This window comes from Oncorhynchus gorbuscha, linkage group LG13 (assembly GCF_021184085.1).
Source record: "Oncorhynchus gorbuscha isolate QuinsamMale2020 ecotype Even-year linkage group LG13, OgorEven_v1.0, whole genome shotgun sequence".
Lineage (NCBI taxonomy): Eukaryota > Metazoa > Chordata > Actinopteri > Salmoniformes > Salmonidae > Oncorhynchus > Oncorhynchus gorbuscha.
In genome coordinates, this window is record NC_060185.1 from 42256412 (window position 1) to 42278812 (window position 22401).

Sequence of the window (22401 nt, forward strand, 5' to 3'; positions counted from 1 at the left end):
TATACACACACACACACACGCATATACACCTACACACCACGCATATACACACACACACACACGCATATACACACTACACACCACGCATATACACACACACACGCATATACACCTACACACCACGCATATACACCTACACACCACGCATATACACACACACACACACGCATATACACCACACACACCACGCATATACACCTACACACCACGCATATACACACACACACACCACGCATATACACCTACACAGCACGCATATACACCTACACACCACGCATATACACACTACACACCACGCATATACACCTACACACACCACGCATATACACACACACACACCACGCATATACACACACACACACACGCATATACACACACACACCACGCATATACACACACACCACGCATATACACCTACACACCACGCATATACACACACACACACGCATATACACCTACACACCACGCATATACACACACACACACCACGCATATACACACACACCACACACCACACACCACGCATATACACACACACACACGCATATACACCACACAGCACGCATATACACCTACACACCACGCATATATACACACACACACACGCACACACACATCACGCATATACACCTACACACCACGCATATACACACACACACCACGCATATACACCTACACACCACGCATATACACACACCACACGTATACACACACACCACGCATACACACACACATCACGCATATACACCTACACACCACGCATATACACACACACCACGCATATACACCTACACACCACGCATATACACCTACACACCACGCATATACACCTACACACCACGCATATACACCTACACACCACGCATATACACCTACACACCACGCATATACACACACACACGCATACACACACACGCATATACACCGACACACCACGCATATACACCTACACACCACGCATATACACACCACGCATACACACACACGCATATACACACACACACCACGCATACACACACACCACGCATACACACACACTACGCATATACACACTACACACCACGCATATACACCTACACACCACGCATATACACACACACACGCATACACACACACACCACGCATATACACACACACACCACGCATATACACCGACACACCACGCATATACACCTACACACCACGCATATACACCTACACACCACGCATATACACCTACACACATATACACACGCATACACGCATACACCGACACACCACGCATATACACCTACACACCACGCATATACACCTACACACCACGCATATACACCTACACACCACGCATATACACCTACACACCACGCATATACACCTACACACCACGCATATACACCACACCACACGTATACACACACACCACGCATACACACACACATCACGCATACACACCGACACACCACGCATACACACCTACACACCACGCATACACACACACACACCACGCATATACACCGACACACCACGCATATACACCGACACACCACGCATATACACACACACACACCACGCATATACACACACACACACCACGCATATACACACACACACACCACGCATATACACACACACACCACGCATATACACCCACACACCACGCATATACACCGACACACCACGCATATACACCGACACACCACGCATATACACACACACCACGCATATACACACACACAACACGCATATACACACACACCACGCATATACACCTACACACCACGCATATACACACACACACCACGCATATACACCTACACACCACGCATACACCGACACACCAGGAAACCATGTTTCTGACATATTTGCATTCCACTCCAGCCATTACCATGAGTCCGTCCTCCCCAATTAAGGTGCCAACCTTCTGTGGTACACACAAACACACACTTATTTGTGTCACTTACTGCCCTCCTCCTGAGGTACGACCTTCCTCCTCTATGTGATTGTAGGTCTGGCCATGAAACCTGCTCTCACCGCCCTCTCAGTTTCTGTCTCTCTCTCTCTCTCCAATATGAGGCCCAGACCCTGCATACATATACCTAGTTATACCTGGAGACATATGTCATTTTTGTTTTTGCTGCAGCGCTGTCTGGCGAGGGTGAGGAGGGCCTCCGGGCACCAGCCGCTAGGTCCTAACTGGGAAGGCGACGCGGGCCCCTGATTGGCTGACAGGTGGCAGCGAGCGGGGGTGAGGTGAGCGAGGCCTTTGTAATGAGGATGTAATCTGTTGATGATTCTGCCATCTCCCTGGGTAACTTTATCGGGCAGACGGGGAGACGCCGCCATGGCAGGGCATTTTCAGTATGTGTGCACGAACACTGCCTAATACAGTCTCAACTGTGGGGATGATGAAGACAAGGCCTCTTTAGTCCCACTTCACCAGGGTGATACACAATCATCTCCACTCGGTCTAGGAGATGCTCTGTTCATATTCTCTCTCTCTCTGTCTCTCTCTCTCTGTCTCTCTCTCTCTCTCTCTCTCTCTCTCTCTCTCTCTCTCTCTCTCTCTCTCTCTCTCTCTCTCTCTCTCTCTCTGTCTCTGTCTCTCTCTGTCTCTCTCTGTCTCTCTCTCTCTGTCTCTCTCGCTCTCTCTCTCTGTCTCTCTCGCTCTCTCTCTCTGTCTCTCTCTCTCTGTCTCTCTCTCTCTCTCTCTCTGTCTCTCTCTCTGTCTCTCTCTCTCTGTCTCTCTGTCTCTCTCTCTGTCTCTCTCGCTCTCTCTCTCTGTCTCTCTCGTCTCTCTCTCTCTGTCTCTCTCTCTGTCTCTCTCTCTCTGTCTCTCTCTCTCTGTCTCTCTGTCTCTCTCTCTCTCTCTCTCTCTCGTCTCTCTCTCTCTCTCTCTCTGTCTCTCTCTCTCTTCTCTCTCTCTCTGTCTCTCTCTGTCTCTCTCTCGTCTCTCTCTCTCTCTCTCTCTCTGTCTCTCTCTCTCTCTCTCTCTGTCTCTCTCTCTCTCTCTGCTCTCTCTCGTCTCTCTCTCTCTCTCTCTCTCTCTCTCTCTCTCTCTCTCTCTCTCTCTCTGTCTCTCTCTCTCTCTCTCTCTCTCTCTCTCTCTCTCTCTGTCTCTCTCTGTCTCTCTCTGTCTCTGTCTCTCTTCTCTCCCCCTCTCTTCTCTTCTCTGGCTGTATCTCTTCTCTTCTCTGGCTGTATCTCTTCTCTTCTCTGGCTGTATCTCTTCTCTTCTCTGGCTGTATCTCCCCCTCTCTTCTCTGGCTGTATCTCTTCTCTTCTCTGGCTGTATCTCTTCTCTTCTCTGGCTGTATCTCCCCCTCTCTTCTCTTCTCTTCTCTGGCTGTATCTTCTCTGGCTGTATCTTCTCTGGCTGTATCTTCTCTGGCTGTATCTTCTCTTCTCTTCTCTTCTCTTCTCTTCTCTTCTCTTCTCTTCTCTTCTCTTCTCTTCTCTTCTCTTCTCTTCTCTTCTCTTCTCTTCTCTGTATCTTCTCTTGTATCTTCTCTTGTATCTTCTCTGGCTGTATCTCCCCTTCTCTTCTCTGGCTGTATCTCCCCTTCTCTTCTCTTCTCTTCTCTTCTCTTCTCTTCTCTTCTCTTCTCTTCTCTTCTCTTCTCTTCTCTTCTCTTCTCTTCTCTTCTCTTCTCTTCTCTTCTCTTCTCTTCTCTTCTCTTCTCTTCTCTTCTCTTCTCTGGCTGTATCTCCCCTTCTCTTCTCTGGCTGTATCTCCCCCTCTCTTCTCTTCTCTTCTCTGGCTGTATCTCCGTCCTAAATGCATAAAGCTCTCTGCACGGTCAGTCATTTTCCCCTCCATTTGCCCTTTTTGTCTCTCTCTTTTCCAGTTATTCTGTCTGTTCTATGAGGCCTCCCACAGTTAGTGTTCCTCAGGTTGTGCAGTGACTACTGTCTTGAATATCCCCCATCCTTCCAGTGTGAAACTCCCCAGCCTCCCCTCCATCACTCAGACCTGCGGTACAGTAGTGTAGTCTGTAGACTGGACTGTAGTCTGTAGACTAGATCTCCTTTTCAGTGCAATTTTGGATGCATTGGTGCGTGTTGACAAGGTCGTGTGAACACCCCCGAAGGGTGTTAAGACTCACTTTGCTGTCAGCACCAGAGGTGTAAAACACAACTGCGCACATTAAACACACATACAATTGACACTGTGTATTCATAAGGTGCATGGGGTAAGCAACACTGTAGGCAGCAGCATGGTTGGGCCTCGGGCTCTGCATAGTGTATCTGAGGGACGACAGGTGTGTGATTAGGTGAGATGTTGGTGGCAGTAGTGGGAACTACCCATTTTTCTCCACAATTTCGTGGTATCCAATTGGTAGTTAGTCTTGTCTCATCGCTGCAACTCCCGTACAGACTCAGGAGAGCGGAAGGTCGAGAGCCGTGCGTCTTCCGAAACACAACCCAACCAAGCTGCACTGCTTCTTGACACAATGCCCACTTAACCCGGAAGCCAGCCACACCAATGTGTCGGGGGAAACACCGTATACCTGGCGACTGTGTCGGCGTGCACTGCGCCTGGCCCGCCACATGAGTCGCTAGGTGGTGAGGGTAGGCAACAACATCTCCACCCCGCTGATCCTTAACACTGGGGCCCCACAAGGGTGCGTTCTGAGCCCTCTCCTGTACTCCCTGTTCACCCACGACTGCGTGGCCACGCACGCCTCCAACTCAATCATCAAGTTTGCGGACGACACAACAGTGGTAGGCTTGATTACCAACAACGACGAGACGGCCTACAGGGAGGAGGTGAGGGCCCTCGGAGTGTGGTGTCAGGAAAATAACCTCACACTCAACGTCAACAAAACTAAGGAGATGATTGTGGACTTCAGGAAACAGCAGAGGGAACACCCTCCCATCCACATCGATGGAACAGTAGTGGAGAGGGTAGTAAGTTTTAAGTTCCTCGGCATACACATCACAGACAAATTGAATTGGTCCACTCACACAGACAGCATCGTGAAGAAGGCGCAGCAGCGCCTCTTCAACCTTAGGAGGCTGAAGAAATTTGGCTTGTCACCAAAAGCACTCACAAACTTCTACAGATGCACAATCGAGAGCATCCTGGCGGGCTGTATCATCGCCTGGTATGGCAACTGCTCCGCCCACAACCGTAAGACTCTCCAGAGGGTAGTGAGGTCTGCACAACGCATCACCTCCAGGACACCTACACCACCCGATGTTACAGGAAGGCCATAAAGATCATCAAAGACAACAACCACCTGAGCCACTGCCTGTTCACCCCACTATCATCCAGAAGGCGAGGTCAGTACAGGTGCATCAAAGCTGGGACCGGGAGACTGAAAAACAGCTTCTATCTCAAGGCCATCAGACTGTTAAACAGCCACCACTAACATTGAGTGGCTGCTGCCAACACACTGACACTGACTCAACTCCAGCCACTTTAATAATGGGAATTGATAGGAAATGATGTCAAATATATCACTAGCCATTTTAAACAATGCTACCTAATATAATGTTGACATACCCTACATTATTCATCTCATATGTATACGTATATACTGTACTCTATATCATCTACTGCATCTTTATGTAATACATGTATCACTAGCCAATAACTATGCCACTTTGTTTACATACTCATCTCATATGTATATACTGTACTCGATACCATCTACTGTATCTTGCCTATGCTGCTCTGTACCATCACTCATTCATATATCTTTATGTACATATTCTTTATCCCCTTACACTTGTGTCTATAAGGTAGTAGTTTTGGAATTGTTATTTAGATTACTTGTTGGTTATTACTGTATTGTCGGAACTAGAAGCACAAGCATTTCGCTACACTCGCATTAACATCTGCTAACCATGTGTATGTGACAAATAAAATTGGATTTGATTTGATTTAGTGTGCGATGGGACATGGACATCCCTGCCAACCAAACCCTCCCCTAACCCAGACGATGCTGGGGTAATTGTGCGCCGCCCCATGGGTCTCCCGGTCGCGGCCGGCTGCGACAGAGCTAGGACTCGAACCTATAATCCTTAGTGGCACAGCTAGCACTGTGATGCAGTGCCTTAGACCACTGTGCCCCTCGGGAAGCCCCAGTAATGAGATCTTTGATAAGCACATGGTTTTAGAGGTTGTGGAAGGGGAGCGGTCCGTTGTGAGGTGGAGGATAGATGGTACTGAGAGATCCCCTCGCCGTGAAGGCTAGATGGCTCTTCTGTTTAGCTGCTTCTCACTAACCAGAGGGCAGAATACAGTTTGCATCCCAAAGGGCAGCCTATCCCCTACATAGTGCACTACTTTTGACTAGAGCCCTGGGAATAGGGTGCCATTTGGGATTTAGTCACAGACTCTAGGGAGAGGCCTTTGGGCACATTGCTCAGATAGTCCTTATGAAGCTGCGCTGTGAGACTAGCAGTACTGTGTATTAAGTTGTTTTCTCCTTTCCTTTTAAGAGCTTTGTCCCAACGGACCAGTCAGTCAAAGGAGTACCCTACATTCATAACCATAATAGTAGTATGAAAGAGAGAGGCTTCACTCATCTACAGTATTTTTTGCTTTTCTTGTCACCACAAGCCTGGTAGGCCCTCCTCCCCCAGCCCTCCCTTCCTCCCCCAGCCCTCCTTTCCTCCTCCAGCTTCCCGTATCTCCACCAGTCTCTCCCCAGCCTTACAGTTATGATAGCGAGAAAGGGTTTAGTAGCTTGTCCTGGCTTATATATAATAGATTATGCTAAATCTTTATGTCCCTAAATGGTTTATTGTGCCATCAAATGCATTCACACGTGATGTAATCTCATTGTGCAATGGTTTACTGGAGCACCCATCATGATTGCAATGATTTGAAAAACAATGGGAGACATGGAGAGCAGATCCGAGAGGGCTGGTTAGGAGGTGTTACCGTGTATCTGTATGCACGCGTGTGTTACCGTGTATCTGTATGCAAGCGTGTGTTACCGTGTATCTGTATGCACGCGTGTGTTACCGTGTATCTGTATGCACGCGTGTGTTACCGTGTATCTGTATGCACGCGTGTGTTACCGTGTATCTGTATGCACGCGTGTGTTACCGTGTATCTGTATGCAAGCGTGTATCTGTATGCACGCGTGTGTTACCGTGTATCTGTATGCACGCGTGTGTTACCGTGTATCTGTATGCACGCGTGTGTTACCGTGTATCTGTATGCACGCGTGTGTTACCGTGTATCTGTATGCACGCGTGTGTTACCGTGTATCTGTATGCACGCGTGTGTTACCGTGTATCTGTATGCACGCGTGTGTTACCGTGTATCTGTATGCACGCGTGTGTTACCGTGTATCTGTATGCAAGCGTGTGTTTTGTGCGTCCGTGATTGTATGTGTGTGTGTTTATGCATGCACAGCTGGTAAGCTGGTTCCCAGCACATCCCACTGTGTTTGGCTCGGAGGTGACTTTTCAGTGATAAAGCTGCTTGGTCTTGCCTGGAGGGTGGTGAGGGATGAGCGTGGTGCCTCAACGGTCCATGGCTGTTGTCACTGAAACACCTGCACAGAGAGATGGGGAGAGAGGGGATACGGGGGAGGGGGTGAGAGGGGTAGGAGGTGGGGGCCACAGAATCGAAGGTGTTCCTTCCCATGCCATGATGTTGGCCCTGAGCCCTGGGGACCTGCAGGAGGAGTAGAGATGAACTAAGACATCATCCCTATAGAGTACATTACTTCTGACCAGAGCCCTCTGGGACCTATGAGCCCTGGTCAAAGGTAGTGCACTAAATAGAGAATAGGGTGCCATTTGGGACGCATCCCAGGTGCTCCAATACACTCTTATTACTACCCACCCAAACAGTCAACCCAAAGTCATTCACGGTCCCCTTCCCAAATTCATAAAGCATCTGAGTGCTGATCTTGGATCAGTTTAGCCTTTTAAGCTCATGATGAATAGTAGTATTATGGACAGATGGGACCTGATCCTATATCAGCCCTCTTATGCTTTTTGAATAAGGGCCCAGGCATGGGCTCAGCGTGGAATCAGGTTCTTCTAGGTGAGATACTGAGAGGCTGGCTCCAATCTACACCGACACTGATGCCAGTTCCTCCCCAGTTAATCACAGTGTAATCTGCTCACATGTTCCATTCTGATCCATTTGATCACATTACGCCCGACTGTTATGTCATATCCCCTCAAGTTGATCACATTAGCAGTGACCGACTCCGGCTACATGTCCTTCATATCTTCTCCATATTGGTGTACTGGAGCATGGATATTCCCCTGCACATCAGATCAGATTGTCTCTCCACGACTAAATGAGATGTCCTCGTAATACAATATACTGCCACGACGTCCTCATAGTACAATATACTGCCACGATGTCCTCGTAAAACAATATACTGCCACGATGTCCTCGTAAAACAATATACTGCCACGATGTCCTCGTAAAACAATATACTGCCACGATGTCCTCGTAAAACAATATACTGCCACGATTGTCATGCAGGTGAAAGAGGACCCAAAAGCGACTTGGCGAAAACAGAGTCTTTAATCCAGTAAAGTAAATACAAACAAAAAACACAACTTTCACTCGAAATGACGAGGACAAACTGGAGACTCGATCTTGAACAGCAGGTGAACAGCAGGTTGCCTCGGGAAGGCACTTGAACCAGACAGACTCAGACACCTGCTCACCACGCAGCATCTGAGGAAAACACGACACGACAGGGCGATACACAAACACAGCACGGTGAATTCTAGACAAGGAACCGACAGGACAGGAACGGAACACAAAGGAAGAAATAGGGACTCTAATCAGGGGAAAGGATCGGGAACAGGTGTGGGAAGACTAAATGATTGATTAGGGAATAGGAACAGCTGGGAGCAGGAACGGAACGATAGAGAGAAGAGAGAGCGAGAGAGTGAGAGAGGAAGGGGGAGAGAGAGGGATAGAAAGAGGGAAAGAACCTAATAAGACCAGCAGAGGGAAACGAATAGAATGGGAAGCACAGGGACAAGACAAGATAATAAATGACAAAACATGACAGTACCCCCCACTCACCGAGCGCCTCCTGGCGCACTCGAGGAGGAATCCTGGCGGCAACGGAGGAAATCATCAATGAGTGAACGGTCCAGCACGTCCCGAGACGGAACCCAACTCCTCTCCTCAGGACCGTAACCCTCCCAATCCACTAAGTATTGGTGACCCCGTCCCCGAGAACGCATGTCCATGATCTTATGTACCTTGTAAATAGGTGCGCTCTCGACAAGGACGGGAGGGGGAGGGAAGACGAATGGGGTGCGAAGAAAGGGCTTAACACAGGAGACATGGAAGACAGGATGGACGCGACGAAGATGTCGCGGAAGAAAGCAGTCGCACAGCGACAGGATTGACGACCTGGGAGACACGGAACGGACCAATGAACCGCGGAGTCAACTTACGAGAAGCTGTCGTAAGAGGAAGGTTGCGAGTGGAAAGCCACACTCTCTGGCCGCAACAATACCTTGGACTCTTAATCCTGCGTTTATTGGCGGCTCTCACAGTCTGTGCCCTGTAACGGCAAAGTGCAGACCTCACCCTCCTCCAGGTGCGCTCACAACGTTGGACAAACGCTTGAGCGGAGGGAACGCTGGACTCGGCAAGCTGGGATGAGAACAGAGGAGGCTGGTAACCCAGACTACGAAACGGAGATAACCCGGTAGCAGACGAAGGAAGCGAATTGTGAGCGTATTCTGCCCAGGGGAGCTGTTCTGCCCAAGACGAAGGGTTTCTGAAAGAAAGGCTGCGTAGTATGCGACCAATCGTCTGATTGGCCCTCTCTGCTTGACCGTTAGACTGGGGATGAAACCCGGAAGAGAGACTGACGGACGCACCAATCAAACGACAGAACTCCCTCCAAAACTGTGACGTGAATTGCGGGCCTCTGTCTGAAACGGCGTCTAACGGGAGGCCATGAATTCTGAATACATTCTCGATAATGATTTGTGCCGTCTCCTTAGCGGAAGGAAGTTTAGCGAGGGGAATGAAATGTGCCGCCTTAGAGAACCTATCGACAACCGTAAGAATCACAGTCTTCCCCGCAGACAAAGGCAGACCGGTAATGAAGTCTAGGGCGATGTGAGACCATGGTCGAGAAGGAATGGGGAGCGGTCTGAGACGACCGGCAGGAGGAGAGTTACCCGACTTAGTCTGCGCGCAGTCCGAACAAGCAGCCACGAAACGGCGCGTGTCACGCTCCTGAGTCGGCCACCAAAAGCGCTGGCGAATAGACGCAAGAGTGCCTCGAACACCGGGATGACCAGCTAACTTGGCAGAGTGAGCCCACTGAAGAACAGCCAGACGAGTGGAAACAGGAACGAAAAAGGAGGTTACTAGGACAAGCGCGCGGCGACGCAGTGTGCGTGAGTGCTTGCTTAACCTGTCTTTCAATTCCCCAGACTGTTAACCCGACAACACGCCCATAAGGAAGAATCCCCTCGGGATCAGTAGAAGCCACAGAAGAACTAAACAGACGGGATAAGGCATCAGGCTTGGTGTTCTTGCTACCCGGACGGTAAGAAATCACAAACTCGAAACGAGCGAAAAACAACGCCCAACGAGCTTGACGGGCATTAAGTCGTTTGGCAGAACGGATGTACTCAAGGTTCTTATAGTCTGTCCAAACGACAAAAGGAACGGTCGCCCCCTCCAACCACTGTCGCCATTCGCCTAGGGCTAAGCGGATGGCGAGCAGTTCACGGTTACCCACATCATAGTTGCGCTCAGATGGCGACAGGCGATGAGAAAAATAAGCGCAAGGATGAACCTTATCGTCAGACTGGAAGCGCTGGGATAGAATGGCTCCCACGCCTACCTCTGAAGCGTCAACCTCGACAATGAATTGTCTAGTGACGTCAGGAGTAACGAGGATAGGAGCGGACGTAAAACGTTCTTTTAGAAGATCAAAAGCTCCCTGGGCGGAACCGGACCACTTAAAACACGTCTTGACAGAAGTAAGAGCTGTGAGAGGGGCAGCAACTTGACCGAAATTACGAATGAAACGCCGATAGAAATTAGCGAAACCTAAAAGCGCTGCAACTCGACACGTGACCTTGGAACGGGCCAATCACTGACAGCTTGGACCTTAGCGGAATCCATCTGAATGCCCTCAGCGGAAATAACGGAACCGAGAAAAGTAACGGAGGAGACATGAAAAGAGCACTTCTCAGACTTTACGTAGAGACAATTCTCTAAAAGGCGCTGTAGAACACGTCGAACGTGCTGAACATGAATCTCGAGTGACGGAGAAAAAATCAGGATATCGTCAAGATAGACAAAAACAAAGATGTTCAGCATGTCTCTCAGAACATCATTAACTAATGCCTGAAAAACAGCTGGCGCATTGGCGAGACCAAACGGCAGAACCCGGTACTCAAAATGCCCTAACGGAGTGTTAAACGCCGTTTTCCACTCGTCCCCCTCTCTGATGCGCACGAGATGGTAAGCGTTACGAAGGTCCAACTTAGTAAAGCACCTGGCTCCCTGCAGAATCTCGAAGGCTGATGACATAAGGGGAAGCGGATAACGATTCTTAACCGTTATGTCATTCAGCCCTCGATAATCCACGCAGGGGCGCAGAGTACCGTCCTTCTTCTTAACAAAAAGAACCCCGCCCCGGCCGGAGAGGAAGAAGGCACTATGGTACCGGCGTCAAGAGACACAGACAAATAATCCTCGAGAGCCTTACGTTCGGGAGCCGACAGAGAGTATAGTCTACCCCGAGGAGGAGTGGTCCCCGGAAGGAGATCAATACTACAATCATACGACCGGTGAGGAGGAAGGGAGTTGGCTCGGGACCGACTGAAGACCGTGCGCAGATCATGATATTCCTCCGGCACTCCTGTCAAATCGCCAGGTTCCTCCTGAGAAGTAGGGACAGAAGAAACGGGAGGGATGGCAGACATTAAACACTTCACATGACAAGAAACGTTCCAGGATAGGATAGAATTACTAGACCAATTAATAGAAGGATTATGACATACTAGCCAGGGATGACCCAAAACAACAGGTGTAAACGGTGAACGAAAATCAAAAAAAGAAATAGTCTCACTGTGGTTACCAGATACTGTGAGGGTTAAAGGTAGTGTCTCAAATCTGATACTGGGAAGATGACTACCATCTAAGGCGAACATGGGCGTAGGCTTCTCTAACTCTCTGAAAGGAATGTCATGTTTCCGAACCCATGCTTCGTCCATGAAACAACCCTCAGCCCCAGAGTCTATCAAGGCACTACATGTAGCACCCGAACCGGTCCAGCGTAGATGGACCGACAAAGTAGTACAGGATCTTGATGGAGAGACTTGAGTAGTTGCGCTCACCTGTAGCCCTCCGCTTACAGATGAGCTCTGGCTTTTACTGGACATGAATTAACAAAATGTCCAGCAACTCCGCAATAGAGGCACAGGCGGTTGGTGATCCTCCGTTCCCTCTCCTTAGTCGAGATGCGAATCCTCCCAGCTGCATGGGCTCAGACTCTGAGCCAGAGGAGGAGATGGTTGCGATGCGGAGCAGGGAAACACCGTTGATGCGAGCTCTCTTCCACGAGCCCGGTGACGAAGATCTACCCGTCGTTCTATGCGGATGGCGAGAGCAATCAAAGAGTCCACATCTGAAGGAACCTCCCGGGAGAGAATCTCATCCTTAACCACTGCGTGGAGTCCCTCCAGAAAACGAGCGAGCAGCGCCGGCTCGTTCCACTCACTAGAGGCAGCAAGAGTGCGAAACTCAATAGAATAATCCGTTATGGACCGTTCACCTTGGCATAAGGAAGCCAGGGCCCTAGAAGCCTCCCTACCAAAAACTGAACGGTCAAAAACCCGAATCATCTCCTCTTTAAAGTTCTGGAACTTGTTAGAGCAATCAGCCCTTGCCTCCCAGATAGCTGTGCCCCATTCTCGAGCCCGGCCAGTAAGGAGTGAAATGACGTAAGCAACCCGAGCTCTCTCTCTAGAGTATGTGTTGGGTTGGAGAGAGAACACAATCTCACACTGCGTGAGAAAGGAGCGGCACTCAGTGGGCTGCCCGGAGTAGCAAGGTGGGTTATTAACCCTAGGTTCTGGAGGCTCGGCAGGCCAGGAAGTAACAGGTGGCACGAGACGTAGACTCTGGAACTGTCCAGAGGTCGGAAACCTGAGCGGCCAGGTTCTCCACGGCATGGCGAGCAGCAGACAATTCCTGCTCGTGTCTGCCGAGCATGGCTCCTTGGATCTCGACGGCAGTGTAACGAGCGTCTGAAGTCGCTGGGTCCATTCCTTGGTCGGTTCCTTCTGTCATGCAGGTGAAAGAGGACCCAAAAGCGACTTGGCGAAAACAGAGTCTTTAATCCAGTAAAGTAAATACAAACAAAAAACACAACTTTCACTCGAAATGACGAGGACAAACTGGAGACTCGATCTTGAACAGCAGGTGAACAGCAGGTTGCCTCGGGAAGGCACTTGAACCAGACAGACTCAGACACCTGCTCACCACGCAGCATCTGAGGAAAACACGACACGACAGGGCGATACACAAACACAGCACGGTGAATTCTAGACAAGGAACCGACAGGACAGGAACGGAACACAAAGGAAGAAATAGGGACTCTAATCAGGGGAAAGGATCGGGAACAGGTGTGGGAAGACTAAATGATTGATTAGGGGAATAGGAACAGCTGGGAGCAGGAACGGAACGATAGAGAGAAGAGAGAGCGAGAGAGTGAGAGAGGAAGGGGGAGAGAGAGGGATAGAAAGAGGGAAAGAACCTAATAAGACCAGCAGAGGGAAACGAATAGAATGGGAAGCACAGGGACAAGACAAGATAATAAATGACAAAACATGACAACGATGTCCTCGTAAAACAATATACTGCCATGATGTCCTCGTAAAACAATATACTGCCACGATGTCCTCGTAAAACAATATACTGCCACGATGTCCTCGTAAAAACAATATACTGCCACGATGTCCTCGTAAAAACAATATACTACCACGACGTCCTCATAGTAGAATATACTGCCACGATGTCCTCATAGTACAATATACTGCCACGATGTCCTCGTAAAAACAATATACTACCACGACGTCCTCATAGTACAATATACTGCCACAATGTCCTCGTAAAAACAATATACTACCACGACGTCCTCATAGTACAATATACTGCCACGATGTCCTCGTAAAAACAATATACTACCACGACGTCCTCATAGTAGAATATACTGCCACAATGTCCTCGTAAAACAATGTACTGCCACGACGTCCTCATAGTACAATATACTGCCACGATGTCCTCGTAAAACAATATACTGCCACGATGTCCTCGTAAAAACAATATACTGCCACGATGTCCTCGTAAAAACAATATACTACCACGACGTCCTCATAGTACAATATACTGCCACGATGTCCTCGTAAAAACAATATACTGCCACGATGTCCTCGTAAAAACAACATATAGTCACGGTATCTTCGTAATACAACATACTGTCACATATGAGTGGTGGTTGTTGATCAGATTGACTTTCTATTTTATGCCTCAGCCTGGGTTATCGAGGGGAGCTCTGGCTCTCAGCCCGTCAGGGGTTAACCCAGCGTGGCCCGTCCCGGTTTGTTGAGCACTTAATCCTGTCAGTTAGGTCCCGCTCCGTATCCCCATGACCTTCTCGCTTCTCTCTTTGCTCATCTCTTCTCACTCAACCTTCCCCTTGCCTCCTCTCCACTCTCCAAAACACACTCCATTAACCAAAAGGGAGAGACTCATCCTCTTAAGGAGCCATCCACTGCTGTGTGACTGTGTGACAGCACTCTTAAATGCCCTTTCTTTACCCACAATCACAATCAGATACTTTATCTGTCCTAATAGCTTGTAGATTCCTTTCCTTGTTTCTACGAATCCCTGGCCTGAAAAGACTAGATGGAGAGGCCTACAGAAGGAGAGGCCTACAGTATATACTCCAGGGTAGCCTAGAGGTAGCCTAGAGGTTAGAGCGTTGGACTCGTAACCGGAAGGTTGCAAGTTCAAATCCCGAGCTGACAAGGTACAAATCTGCCGTTCTGCCCCTGAACAGGCAGTTAACCCACTGTTCCTAGGCAGTCATTGAAAATAAGAATTTGTTCTTAATTGACTTGCCTAGTTAAATAAAGGTAAAATAAACATGCAATGTGGATTTTGAAAACCTACCATACCTTTCAATAGGGATGATGGGATCACTGGCAGATGGCTTTGACCTATCCTGTCAGTCTTTTCTCAGTGGTCAGGGGGGAAATGACCTCTGATCATGGTCTAGTTAGCTGGCAGATGCAATGTGTCCCCGGTGGGTCCTAGGTGGAGGGGTTGTTCACTGAAATATTGCTGATGAAATTAGAATGTTAATGTGTGCTCAGTTGGCGAAGCTCTAAATGAACATTCTGCATTTCCCCTGTTCAGTTTCATTACTCTTTAACGGATCCAGATGCCCCCCCCCCCCACACACCTCCTGCCCTCCTCTCCATTTTAATTAATCTCGCAATCTCTCACAGCCATGAAGGTGGCCGAAAGACATTTTGTTTGTATTTCCATATAATCAGCCATGACCGTCTCCATTGGGGGACTGAATGTGATTTTCCCGGGAGGAAAATTAGCATTGTGATGGCAGATCTGCTATGGAGACACAAGGCATTCTACCCGTGTCCCTGCGATAACCAGAACATTATGCTTCGACTGCTTTCTCAGTCAACATCTTCAGAGGTGAGAGTGACTGAGACAATGTACCTGGCATCTGGTAGGTGGCAAAAGTGAAGCCTGCTTAGTCTCTCTCTCGCTGCGGGAGAAAATTGTCACCATTTCAGTCCGTCTTGAATGATGGCCAGCGAACAACATCTGTTACCAGATTCTCTTTTGACTATCAGTGGGTTGTGACAGTCTCAGAGAGAGCACATCATTGTTTTACTCCCAGATGGGTAGGGAGAGGTGACACACGCGGAGAGAGAGGGGAAGCTAACAGGGTTGCTAATAATCCAACCTGCCAGAGTGATGTATGGTTGAGTTCACCTAAGGGGTGTTGTTACAGTGACGGACCAGACACTGTGAATAGCTGTTCATCACTGAATGGAGGCCCTCTAGTCTGTCTGTGGGGAGGGATAGGAACTGACCACTGACCACTGGGTCTGGATGATGACCATTGAGGCCTGTGTAAGTCATGCTAACTAATCTTCACTGTCGAGTCCAAACAGAATGGACAGTGGATAATGTGTTAAGGTGATTGTGAACGGACTTAGTGTTTGTGTACTAAACTCCTTTTCAGGGACTGTTTTTTTAGGTTGTCAACCAATGGGCTGTTGTGCTTAGAGTTGAGGATGTGACCATGTGGTTTGCTGTCTCGGCGGGTGTTTGATGTCCAGGGTGGTTATTGCTGTTTTCACCTCTACTCTCTCTCTCTCTCCCTTTCCTCAGCAATTATCACAACATTTTATGAGATGGCGGTTCATAACTTGTCATGATAATATTTTTAACTGGGGGGATGGGGGGGGGTTGTTTTTCAGTGACAACCTGTCTTGAACTGAAAATGATTACTGTTCATCAGCCCCATACTGAGGCATCACCAGATAGTGTCGGTCTGTTTCCATTCTCAGAGAATCCCTTGTTCAATTATTGGTTCCATATCTCCATCTATCCCTTCACTCCTCCATCAGTGGAGAGAGAGGTGGGCTCCGTCTGTCTCTGTCAACGTCGGAAAATACATCTATTTCTTATTATGTACAGCTCACTGTCTCTGTGTGTCTCTGTCTGTGTGTCTCTGTCTGTGTGTCTCTGTCTGTGTGTCTCTGTCTGTGTGTCTCTGTCTGTGTGTCTCTGTCTGTGTGTCTCTGTCTATGTGTCTCTGTCTGTGTGTCTCTGTCTGTGTGTCTCTGTCTGTGTGTCTCTGTCTGTGTGTCTCTGTCTGTGTGTCTCTCTGTCTGTGTGTCTCTGTCTGTGTGTCTCTGTCTGTGTGTCTCTGTCTCTCTGTCTGTGTGTCTCTGTCTGTGTCTCTGTCTGTGTGTCTCTGTCTGTGTGTCTCTGTCTGTGTGTCTCTGTCTGTGTGTCTCTGTCTGTGTGTCTCTGTCTGTGTGTCTCTGTCTGTGTGTCTCTGTCTGTGTGTCTCTGTCTGTGTGTCTCTGTCTGTCTGTCTGTGTGTCTCTGTCTGTGTGTCTCTGTCTGTGTGTCTCTGTCTGTGTGTCTCTGTCTGTGTGTCTCTGTCTGTGTGTCTCTGTCTATGTGTCTCTGTCTGTGTGTCTCTGTCTGTGTGTCTCTGTCTGTGTGTCTCTGTCTGTGTGTCTCTGTCTGTGTGTCTCTGTCTGTGTGTCTCTGTCTGTCTGTCTGTCTGTCTGTCTGTCTGTCTGTCTGTCTGTCTGTCTGTCTGTCTGTCTGTCTGTCTGTCTGTCTGTCTGTCTGTCTGTCTGTCTGTCTGTCTGTCTGTCTGTCTGTCTGTCTGTCTGTCTGTCTGTCTGTCTGTCTGTCTGTCGTCGTTCATTCGTTGGGGGACTGTGTGTAGCTGTGCCCTGGCCCCAGTATGGAAAGAGAGAGACGAGGAGTGGGGAGAAACACAGCTCTCACTGCTTTGGGTTCCATTGATCTGCCCCAACTGGCATTCTCTCCACGCACACAGAGAGATGGAGAGATAGAGAGGGGAGGTGATAGAGCGGGGAGGGGGCAGGGAGAGTACAGATGTTCTGTGATAGAGTGAGTGGAAATGACCGAATTGAAGCTATAGGAAGAAGGAGTAATAGATGGAAAGGGTGGAGGAGAGAAAGATAGGAGGACAGCAATGATTGGGGAGAGAGAGAGGTTGTTGTCTAAAGAGAGAGAAGACATGATATTAATGTTGGTAGAGAAAGAGGGTCAGAAAGGAGAGGAAAACAAGAAACAAAAGAGGTTGATGAAGCGAGTGAGTGAGCCAGAGAGAGAGGAGAAGAGAGAGTTTGGTTGAGTGAGCCAGAGAGAGAGGAGAAGAGAGGTTGGTTGAGTGAGCCAGAGAGAGAGGAGAAGAGAGAGGTTGGTTGAGTGAGCCAGAGAGAGGAGAAGAGAGAGGTTGGTTGAGTGAGCCAGAGAGAGAGGAGAAGAGAGAGGTTGATTGAGTGAGCCAGAGAGAGAGGAGAAGAGAGGTTGGTTGAGTGAGCCAGAGAGAGGAGAAGAGAGAGTTTGGTTGAGTGAGCCAGAGACAGAGGAGAAGAGAGGTTGGTTGAGTGAGCCAGAGAGAGAGGAGAAGAGAGAGAAGAGAGAGGAGAAGAGAGAGGTTGGTTGAGTGAGCCAGAGAGGAGAAGAGAGAGGTTGATTGAGTGAGCCAAAGAGAGAGGAGAAGAGAGGTTGGTTGAGAGCCAGAGGTTGGTTGAGTGAGCCAGAGAGAGAGGAGAAGAGAGAGGTTGGTTGAGTGAGCCAGAGAGAGGAGAGGAGAGAGGTTGGTTGAGTGAGCCAGAGAGAGAGGAGAAGAGAGAGGTTGGTTGAGTGAGCCAGTGAGAGAGGAGAAGAGAGAGGTTGGTTGAGTGGGCAAGAGAAAGAGGAGAAGAGAGAGGTTGGTTGAGTGAGCCAGTGAGAGAGGAGAAGAGAGAGGTTGGTTGAGTGGGCAAGAGAAAGAGAAGAGAAGAGAGAGGTTGGTTGAGTGGGCAAGAGAAAGAGAATGAGTAAAGGAAACCGAATTGGAAATAGGAAATTACAGTGGCTTGGAATCTCTCCAGCAACAACGAGGTCCCCAGTTGATTTATTATGCAATAAAAGGGGTCTGAAACCGTTATGGAATCGGTGGATTGGTGAATCCAGGGGAGCTGAAGAGCTGCTTAGAGCAGAGCTCTATATTTTATAGACAGATCCAGAAATCTCAGAGATGACCAAATCTGTGAACACACCAACAACGTTGATTCAACCAGTGTGTGCCCAGTGAGTGGGGGGGGGGGTATTAATACACAGTGTGTAGGCCTCCACTGTCTTCTCTGAGGAGGAGGCTGAATGCCTTAACTTGTGATGTCACCCACGTAACGTTGTCAACTTCATTATCGTCGTTAACGTTATTGTCGGGGTTGAGGGTTCAGCATGTCATTTTAAACATGATCCATCCGTATAGTGCAAATACATTCCAAAGCTTCTCGGGCTCTATTCACTCTCATTTAATGTGTTTTAATATGGTTTCACTCTGGGGACTTCTTGAGCCTCTTTTATATATTTGAATGAAATGGCTTTAATGAAGTTGACATTACACTCACAGCCTCATGTTTTTACCAGGGATGGTTATAGTAAAGAAATGATACTTCTCTGTGGCATTAGGATACCCTATCAGATGACCAATGGCTCAAAACTAGATTGACATCAGAGCCAGAGCCTTTTGGGGGACCTAAGTGGAAAAAAAGGTTTTGAAGGAAAACACTCTTGATGGCAGAGAGACTTTAGAGTATATTTACTGCAATTCTACACATTCTGCCATAGGAAGTAGAGAATGTTGCAGTTTTAAAGCAAGTTTGCTGCAATTCTACACATTTTGCCATGGGGCGAAGAGAAGATTTTGCAATTTTAGAACTAATTTCTTGCAATACTACACATTTTGCGATGACTGAGTGGGAGTGACTAACGAAATCAATGGGTGCCCCCTCTGGAAGTCAGGGCCCCTGAGCACATGCCCCGGTAATCCGACCATGTTTACAACTAGCTGTCTAGACTAATTTACCAATCTAAAAAATGTTAGATGACATGGCTAATTGAGAGACTCTCAGTGACTGCTTCACAACCAATTTTTGAAATTGCACCTTGTGTATTTGACTATTCTAACTAGTTGAGTTAGAGGCTACGGTTGAGGTTGGGGCCCCCTTGCGGCCACGGGGCCCTAAGCGGTCTCTTATGTCACTGAGTGGCTAGGGCCGGCCCTGATTGACATGCACACATCTGGCTGTGCTTTTCTTAACTGTGCAGGACTTTTCTTGATATTAGTTTGTCTGTTTCCAGGAACCGTTTAAATGGACATTTTAGGAGAAAAATCTATGAATTATAATTTACCCTTTTCCCAAGGAACAAGAGCTAAATGTGTGATAAAGTGAAGGGAGCAACCTGCTCAAAAGAAATCAAATTCTCTAAAATACTTTGCAGACACAGTTCAACCAGTGTGACAATGGACAATGGAAAACAGTGTGACAATGGAATACAGTTTTTTTTTTAAATGTACTACAACTATTACATTTTTCATCCCAGGTGTGACATTTCCACAGACACTTTGATGAAGCTATTTTTCACAGTATATAGGATCACCTGTTGAAATATGTTTTTAATGGAGCTGGGGACTTTCGTAACTTCCATAACACTAAATACTTATTTTCCACCATAATTTGCAAATAAATTCATAAAAAATCCTACAATGTGATTTTCTGGATTTTTCTCATTTTGTCTGTCATAGTTGAAGTGTACCTATGATAAATTACAGGCCTCTCTCATCTTTTTAAGTGGGAGAACTTGCACAATTGGTGGCTGACTAAATCTTTTTTTGCCCCACTGTATCTTACTGTTATCCTATGACAGTTACTACTAGTCTCTTTTTGTATTCTGATCACTGGCCATTAGTTGTTGTCTCTCTCTGTTTGGGCAGCAGGACTGGTGGCTGCTGTTGAAATAGACTGTTACCGGCCAAAGAGACGCTGTGTTGTGGTCTGCTGGTCTGAGCCAGGGCCTGTCATTGGGGACGGGTCTGGGTAGAGAACACATGGGCCTTTCCAGCTGTTCCTGTGACATCCCATCAGTGGAAACAATTGCAGGGCATGCCATTTTAATGGAACCAGTGAGGTGTCAGGAGGACAGAGGCAGACCCATCGAGGTGGAGCGCTCAGGTGGTTAATGGAACCAGTGAGGTGTCAGGAGGACAGAGGCAGACCCATCGAGGTGGAGCACTCAGGTGGTTAATGGAACCAGTGAGGTGTCAGGAGGACAGAGGCAGACCCATCATCGAGGTGGAGCGCTCAGGTGGTTAATGGAACCAGTGAGGTGTCAGGAGGACAGAGGCAGACCCATTGAGGTGGGGCGCTCAGGTGGTTAATGGAACCAGTGAGGTGTCAGGAGGACAGAGGCAGACCCATCGAGGTGGAGCGCTCAGGTGGTTAATGGAACCAGTGAGGTGTCAGGAGACAGAGGCAGACCCATCGAGGTGGAGCGCTCAGGTGGTTAATGGAACCAGTGAGGTGTCAGGAGGACAGAGGCAGACCCATCATCGAGGTGTAGCGCTCAGGTGGTTAATGGAACCAGTGAGGTGTCAGTAGGACAGAGGCAGACCCATCGAGGTGGGGCGCTCAGGTGGTTAATGGAACCAGTGAGGTGTCAGGAGGACAGAGGCAGACCCATCATCGAGGTGGAGCGCTCAGGTGGTTAATGGAACCAGTGAGGTGTCAGGAGGACAGAGGCAGACCCATCGAGGTGGAGCGCTCAGGTGGTTAATGGAACCAGTGAGGTGTCAGGAGACAGAGGCAGACCCATCGAGGTGGAGCGCTCAGGTGGTTAATGGAACCAGTGAGGTGTCAGGAGGACAGAGGCAGACCCATCATCGAGGTGGAGCGCTCAGGTGGTTAATGGAACCAGTGAGGTGTCAGTAGGACAGAGGCAGACCCATCGAGGTGGAGCGCTCAGGTGGTTAATGGAACCAGTGAGGTGTCATGAGGACAGAGGCAGACCCATCGAGGTGGTGCGCTCAGGTGGTTAATGGAACCAGTGAGGTGTCAGGAGGACAGAGGCAGACCCATCGAGGTGGAGCGCTCAGGTGGTTAATGGAACCAGTGAGGTGTCAGGAGACAGAGGCAGACCCATCGAGGTGGGGCGCTCAGGTGGTTAATGGAACCAGTGAGGTGTCAGGGGGACAGAGGCAGACCCATCGAGGTGGAGCGCTCAGGTGGTTAATGGAACCAGTGAGGTGTCAGGAGGACAGAGGCAGACCCATCGAGGTGGAGCGCTCAGGTGGTTAATGGAACCAGTGAGGTGTCAGGAGGACAGAGGCAGACCCATCGAGGTGGAGCGCTCAGGTGGTTAATGGAACCAGTGAGGTGTCAGGAGGACAGAGGCAGACCCATCGAGGTGGGGCGCTCAGGTGGTTAATGGAACCAGTGAGGTGTCAGGAGGACAGAGGCAGACCCATCGAGGTGGAGCGCTCAGGTGGTTAATGGAACCAGTGAGGTGTCAGGAGGACAGAGGCAGACCCATCGAGGTGGTGCGCTCAGGTGGTTAATGGAACCAGTGAGGTGTCAGGAGGACAGAGGCAGACCCATCGAGGTGGAGCGCTCAGGTGGTTAATGGAACCAGTGAGGTGTCAGGAGGACAGAGGCAGACCCATCGAGGTGGAGTGCTCAGGTGGTTAATGGAACCAGTGAGGTGTCAGGAGGACAGAGGCAGACCCATCATCGAGGTGGAGCGCTCAGGTGGTTAATGGAACCAGTGAGGTGTCAGGAGGACAGAGGCAGACCCATCGAGGTGGGGCG

At 48.9% G+C, this 22401-nt stretch overlaps 1 protein-coding gene across 2 annotated transcripts in view; it reads left to right on the plus strand.

Annotated features, from left to right (window-relative positions):
• Positions 1-22401, plus strand: part of LOC123992914 (sodium/calcium exchanger 1-like) — a 120585-nt gene that overhangs the window by 34667 nt on the left and 63517 nt on the right. The window contains exon 2 of one of the 2 annotated variants that reach the window (XM_046294547.1): positions 2120-2229. The exons of the other annotated variant lie outside the window; for it this stretch is intronic. The gene's annotated coding sequence lies outside the window, so the exon portion shown is untranslated. The remainder of the gene's footprint in view (positions 1-2119; positions 2230-22401) is intronic. 2 annotated transcript variants of the gene reach the window in all.